Genomic DNA, 6,448 nt, shown 5'->3' on the forward strand with positions numbered 1-6,448 from the left:
ATTGAAAACAATTTTTGGCACATATAAGGTATTTCATAAAAAAACTCATAGACCCTAATACTGGGAAAGGCTTTAGAGGAAATGGACTCTCATGGGGACAAAACAACTTTGCATTTCAAGGGAGAGGTGTAGATGGACCTAAAGTCACCTCACTGGACTCCAGCCATTTCCCTTTGCCTCACAGCACCCTGTTTTTGCCCCCTGCTAACACCCAGCAACAGTGAGCCCTCCAGCTGCTGAGAGGGCCCCCCACCTCTCGGCAGCTCTCCTGACCTTGCCATCTCCACAATGCCCTAAAACCCAGCTCAACTCCTCCCCACCCACTTCCTGCAGAACTTCCTTGTCAGAACTAAACTGCTTCTTCACCCAACTGCTCCAGCAAACCCACTCCAGGGATTTCATCCTAAAGGGAATATTATAAAAGAAGAAAAAGAAATAAATGCATGCATGAAGATGCTCATTTGCAGCATTATCTGTAAAAGCTAAAAATTAGAAATGACAAAAATCTCCATATATATATATAGAATTAAATTCCTCCCTATAATCTCTGCAGCAATAAAATGATGAGTCATATCATGCAAACTAAAAAGAGTTTCAGCAAGTGGGAATGATTTTATTTTTACTTTATTTTATTAGCAAACACTTCCATAGTACTTACTATGTTCAGGAGCTATTCTATTGCATGAATATTAACTCATTTAAATCCTCAAAAATGACCCTAAGAGGTAGGTGCTATTATGATTCCTATCATTATCCCAGAACACATTTGTTTTGGTCTGATTTAAAACAGAAATTAAATGGCCTACAAGACACTGATTGTGGGGAACACTATGAGCCACTTCAACTGTTAGTCTTCCATGTGGAGTAGTGTGGCACACATTCTTAAAAGAACTTCATCAACTCAGTTGAGTGAGTTCAAAAACTTACAGAATTATATCAGACAAAATGCACTGAGATCCTCTATTTGCATACAACTGCAGATCCAAGTGAGAGTCCATTTCATCACAACTATTAATAAGTCACCAGACAGATGCTCCAAATTGCAGGTGTTGTTAAAACAATACTGACAGCTAGCATTTATGAGTGCTTTACAAGTGTTGTATTCTGTAATCCTAAAATAATCCCACAGAATAGGTATTATCCATTATAGCCACTTTACAGAGGAGAAAACTGAGATGTTAAGCAGTTAAATAATTTACTAAGCTCAAACAGGCAGCAGTAAGGGGTAAAGCCAGGCTTCAAATCCAGACAGTCTGACTTCCCGGTTGTTCCTGCCAACCTGTGTCCCTCAGGGCAGCTTCAGGGTGCGCAACAGCCTTGGGGAGTCAGTGACACGTGTGACAGACAAAGTAATCTTGTTAAAAAGTTGAAAATTATCACAGCTCTTCATTAATTATTGCAATTACAGAAAATTATTATAACATATTTCAGTTTTATTATGTGTATTAAATTGTATTTACGTGTATTTGCCAATGGTTAATAATTATCCTGAGCAATGCTAGGTCATATGGCTACTGTTTAATACCAAGGAAATTATTAAACAGATTATAGTACACTAACTTTAGGAAAAGCTATGACAATACTAAAAGGTAAAAAATATGAAAAAAATGTAAAAACATGAAAAACACTTGTAATATAGTAACACGTGAAAAAACATAATTCACATAATTATGTATTACAAAAATCTATGTTCACTACACTTAAAATATGTAAAAAAACATTTGCATACGGACAAAAAATAGAAGGTAATGTGAAAAATACGAAACTAGCTTACATATGGGTGGTAGGATTGAGATGCTTATTTTCTTATTTTAAAAAAATCTTTTAGTGCTATTACATTAAAATGTTTATAAATCTGAAAAAAGAAAATAAAAGAAAATCTGAATGCTTTGCAAACCATTTCTCCATCCATCTGCCTTCATGGTTAGTTTTCAAAGTAAGCCCCTCGAGTGTTCTCTGCGGAGGGGCTGACAGCAACCTAATACATCAGCACGTTTGGTGAGGTCAGTTTGGGTTGAATTTTATTGCACTGATTTAAATATTCTTTATTGTGGATGATGAATCATGCTGAATATAAAGTGGATCGGAAAGGTACGTGTAGAAATGCACAAACTATATAGAAAAGTCTCTAGAGGGTATTTCAGCAGTTTGCAATGTGAGCCCATTTGTGAAATAATTAGCATACCTTAGCCAAGACTGTGCTAAGAGACGACAATTTAGCCAGCAAGGAAAACTGTCAGCTTCAGAAAGAGGATCACGCTATTAAATAACCTGATTTTATTAGAGAGCCAGCTTCTCCCGTGTTGGAGTGTTGGTGAGGACAGTTACTATCATGGAGGCTCTGAGAATTCTTAGCGTAAGGCGGTGTGTGGTTCCGACTCCCTGGGCTGGGAGAAAAAACAACACAGACGTGAAGGAAAGGAAGTGGATATATTTTAATTAACTGTAGCTCCATAATTTTTACTGTTTGTTGAATGATGATTTTGGGTGACTCGGTAATGTACATAAGTTTATCTTTTAAATAATCAATGTGGTTTTTAAATCAAAAACTAGGAGTTCTCAGAGTCCTACTTACAGACAACTGACACATACACTGGGGAGGGGAGGGTGGTGCCTCCACTGAGCCCTAAAAAGCAGTAATTTTTCAAGTTTAGAAAGAGGCATTGCATAGGGAGGCGACAAGTCATTATGACATTTGGCTCAGGACTAGTGTTATTTGATATTCCGGCAGGCCCCAAGGGACAGAACCTGAAATGAAGGATAAAGGGGAGGAGCTAAAGCTCTCTGAAGGTTACCTGGTCGTTTGTCCAGTTGGTCCAAACAGATAGGTGCCTGGGAGGCCCTCCTTTCTCAGGTCTGCCTTACTCTGTCCTTTTCTACCTGTCTGTTCTCTAACAGGCACACGCTCCTCTCTCTCTCCCCACTCCCTCCAGGCCTGAGGCTGCACCCTGTCAGGGTCCTTCCAGGTCAAACAGTGAGACCATCTCTCATGAGCCTAGGACAAAAAGCAACTTGACCTTTGCTCAACGCTGGACCACAAGAATGGACCCCCAGTTATTTGTGCTTTAGAGTTAAGCCTTTCAGATTCTTAGCATCTATACAACAGGTAAATCTCTTGCTAACGTTGAATGTCTCTTACAGCATAACTTGGAGATTTTATGATGTTAAAAGGCCCTCTGCCAACCATGATGATACAAAGCAAGCACAGAAGTGAAGAGAATGCCCTGCCATGAATATGAAGTCATAACTCCACTGCAGCGAGGCACCCTTATTAATTGTTTTGTTCTCAGAACATAGTGTAGGAGTTAAGGAAATGTTTATCTTCCTCCTGTGTTTAGGCCGTATCACCTCTGAGAATGAGTATGTGTCTTTGGGATGTTTGCGTGGACATCTGATTAAACACTTACCACCTAGACACTTGGAAAACTAAGGATGATTGTCTGCAAGTCACTAATTGGGGAGAACTTAAATGGGAACAGACTTAATTATGCCCACCCTGAGCTCTTCTGCCAAAAGTCAGGCACCAAAGCCACCATGGACTATCCTATTAGAGCGTGGCATTATTCTAGAATGAATAACTTAGACTTGAGGAATGCATTGCTGAGAAAACATTGTTGGGAGTGTAGGGGAGGATTCTAAGGCCAGAACAATTCTTATGGGTAATACGGTTGCCATTTCCCAAAAGACAAGTAGGGAGTCACCCAGTAGAATGGAAAGGGAAGCAAGATTAGAACTAGCAGCACCCATGAGGGGACCCCCGTAAAGTGCTTAACTTAGTGCTGTCACTTGGAGTGTTGGAGAAGTCTTATTAGCATATGGTTTAAAATTTTTCCTTTCAAAACTAAAATTTCCTTTAGTTGCAAAAACTCTGCGATAGAGTCTGATAATCCCATGTATGCTGGTGTGGTCTTATGGAAAGTGAAGCAACCGGGCTATAAAAGCGAGGTGTAGCTTACCCCATATTCGTCCCTTCATAGAGGCCCATGCAGGGCCCGGCATTGGTCAAGGACACTGTCCAGAGGTTCTAGGACAAGACCATCAACAAAGGGAGCCAAGTTCCCAGTGAACCTGGAAATGAGGAGGAGAAGCACAGAATGCTGGCCAGTAAACGCCAGGTGCCCAGCTAAGAGCAGCCTGATTCAAACCCTGCCTTCACGAAGCCAGACTAGAGGAAGGGGCCCTCGGGTGGGGGCTGGCTGACGATTAGACTGTGTTTCTCTACTTGAGTCTAATTTGGTAAATTTGAGTTTTCTTAAATGCATTTTATCCAGATTTTCAAAATCATTAGCATAGTTATGCAAATGACTCTAAAATTATTTTAATTTCCTTAGTATTGTGGTTACTTTCTGTGTCATTCCTAAATTTTTACAGATAGCTTTTCTCTTTTTAATATTGATTTAGCTAGCTGGTAGTTTATTTTATTGATTTTGTTTTCTGTTGATATTTCTAACCCCCCCCCACCATATGTACACATGCAAGAACAAGCTCCCGAATTTATTTATTAATATTGTTTATATTATTTATTATGTTGTTTACTCCTATCTTTTTTTAATTCTCACCTCCTTTCCTTGGTTTTTCTGATGATTTTTTTAGAAATTTGTTTGAAAATAAATGAATAGGTAATTTTTTTATTTTACTTTATTTTTAGAACATCTTTTCCATATTTTATTTTCATAGCCCAGACAAGCAGTTGGAGATAATTTATTTTTAATCTTCCTTATTTAAGTAATGAAAAAGTTTAAGGTCATGAATTTTCCTTGAGTCATTCCTTGGCCGTACCCATTAACATTGTTTTCAATGCATTCTTGTTCTGATTTTTGTTTTTTTGAGACAGGGTCTCAACTCTGCTGCCCCGGCTAGAGTGCAACAGTGTCATAGCTCACTGCAACCTCAAACTCCTGGGCTCAAGCAGTCCTCCTGCCTCAGCTTCCCAGGTAGCTGGGACTATAGATGAATATCATCACACCTGGCTAATTTTTCTCTTTTTTGTACAGATAAGGTCTCAATATGTTGCTTAGGCCAGTCTCGAATTTATGGCCTCAATCAATCCTCCTGCCCCAGCCTCCCAAGTAGCTGGTACTATAGCCAAGCACCACCACGGACTGGCTAATTTTTCTATTTTTAGTAGAGACGGGGTCTTGCTTTTGCTCAGGCTGGTCTCGAACTCCTGGCCTCAAGCAATCCTCCTACCTCAGCCTCCCAAAGCACTAAGATTATAGGCATGAGCCACTACGCCCGGCCTCAGTGCATTCTTAATTGCAAATTTGATTCCCTCCATATTTCAAGAGTAAACTGGGAGAATTTTTTTCCAAGAAGTCGAAGTGTTTATTTCTTCCCACTTTTGTTATTTATTTCAATTTTATTGTACTATGGTCAGAAAATCCTGCCGTAATAGATCAACTTTTCAAAACGTGCTGAGGTTTGCCTTTTTATCAATATGGTCAATTTTTTAATGCTTCATGGGCATTTGAAAATATATTCTCTTCCCAGAATTCTCTGTGTGTGTGTGTGTGTGTGTGTGTGTGTGTGTGTGTGTGTGTCTTATTCTCTCTTTCTCTTGATATAAATAGGTAGGTATGACAACATTATTGTTTTGTTCTCAGAACACAGTGTTAAGAGCTCAGGCTCTGATGTCAATCAAACCTGGGTCCAGCACTTGCTGTGTGATCTCTCGAGCACATCACTTAACCTCTCCAAACCCCAGTTAACATGGGTGTAGTATCCTAGTGAGCGCATAGTCCTAAATGGGATTTTGACCTTTGCACACATTTCTTTCTGATTTTTTAATGGAGTCCAGAGAATTTGTGCATAGAAATTCCTCTTACAATCTCCTTTCCTCTCCTGTGCTCTATGACCCTAAACTCCCGGAATCTTCTCTTATTCTGCCATTTCGGCTCCCCAAGCCCTCTGTCCTCATTCCCATCTCCATGTGTCAAGCTCCAGACAAAGGGCCTTGGGCTATCGTCTCTCATCTTGAGGGATGTCCTTGTCCTCCTCCAAGAACAGAGGAAGTAGCAGCATTAGAGAAGATTATTACAAATCTCCCACATGTTAATAAATGTTATCACAGCTGTTTAAAAGTCTCATTCCCAGCCTCACTCGTGTCAACTCTTAGAATCCACAGGAGCCACGTAAATCTTCCAGCCACCAGACTGAGTGGGTGGCTCAGACAAGGTGAATTGCATGAAGTTACAAAGCTGCTCAGCTAACTTGCCCCAGTCCAGTTTCCTTTCCACTATTTTATCCTGAATTTCTTGGGAATTTCCTGACTAAATCATCTGTAGTAGATTCAATGCATGCAGATCAGTTCCCTTCGGTTTTTCCCCAAATTTCCTAGTCCAATTGACTGGGGAAATGTTTTTATAAGACTCTGCCTGCTATTCCTCCCTTCATCCTCCAGCCACCCACTTTTCACCCTCTCCAAATGGCTTCAGAAAGGAGCAAATCC

The 6,448-nt window shown here is 40.0% G+C and overlaps 1 protein-coding gene across 2 annotated transcripts in view; it reads right to left on the minus strand.

Moving 5' to 3' along the window:
* Positions 1-6,448, minus strand: part of C23H1orf74 (chromosome 23 C1orf74 homolog) — a 113,187-nt gene that overhangs the window by 80,773 nt on the left and 25,966 nt on the right. The window lies entirely within an intron of this gene.

This window comes from Lemur catta, chromosome 23 (genome assembly GCF_020740605.2).
Source record: "Lemur catta isolate mLemCat1 chromosome 23, mLemCat1.pri, whole genome shotgun sequence".
In the NCBI taxonomy this organism is placed as follows: domain Eukaryota; kingdom Metazoa; phylum Chordata; class Mammalia; order Primates; family Lemuridae; genus Lemur; species Lemur catta.